The sequence below is a fragment of the Athene cunicularia genome (assembly GCF_003259725.1).
Source record: "Athene cunicularia isolate RWA chromosome 1 unlocalized genomic scaffold, athCun1 chr1_part1, whole genome shotgun sequence".
Taxonomy (NCBI): domain Eukaryota; kingdom Metazoa; phylum Chordata; class Aves; order Strigiformes; family Strigidae; genus Athene; species Athene cunicularia.
Window position 1 is genome coordinate 77,959,273 of NW_020799091.1, and position 311 is coordinate 77,959,583.

Below are 311 nucleotides of genomic sequence, written 5' to 3' on the forward strand. Positions count from 1 at the left end.
AAAAAAAAAAAAAAAAAAAAGGCAAGCCATCAAAAAGAGTCCTGACTGTAAACATTTATTTCAGTAACTTCAGGGGTATATATTCATTTAAAAAAACCTGGGGACAGCTGGCGTAACAAGCTGTTTCTCATAGTTATTCACCTATGGAAGTGTGTGAGACTAGTCCCTTGCTCAGCATTCCCGACAGGCTGACAGTCTCTGCCTTTTAATTGTACTTTGTCCTCTGAGCAGTCCCCAGTATCTACAAAATACTGAACAGGAATACCAGAACTGGGCCCTGTGCTTCTCTCCTCACAAGGGCTGTAGTGTCT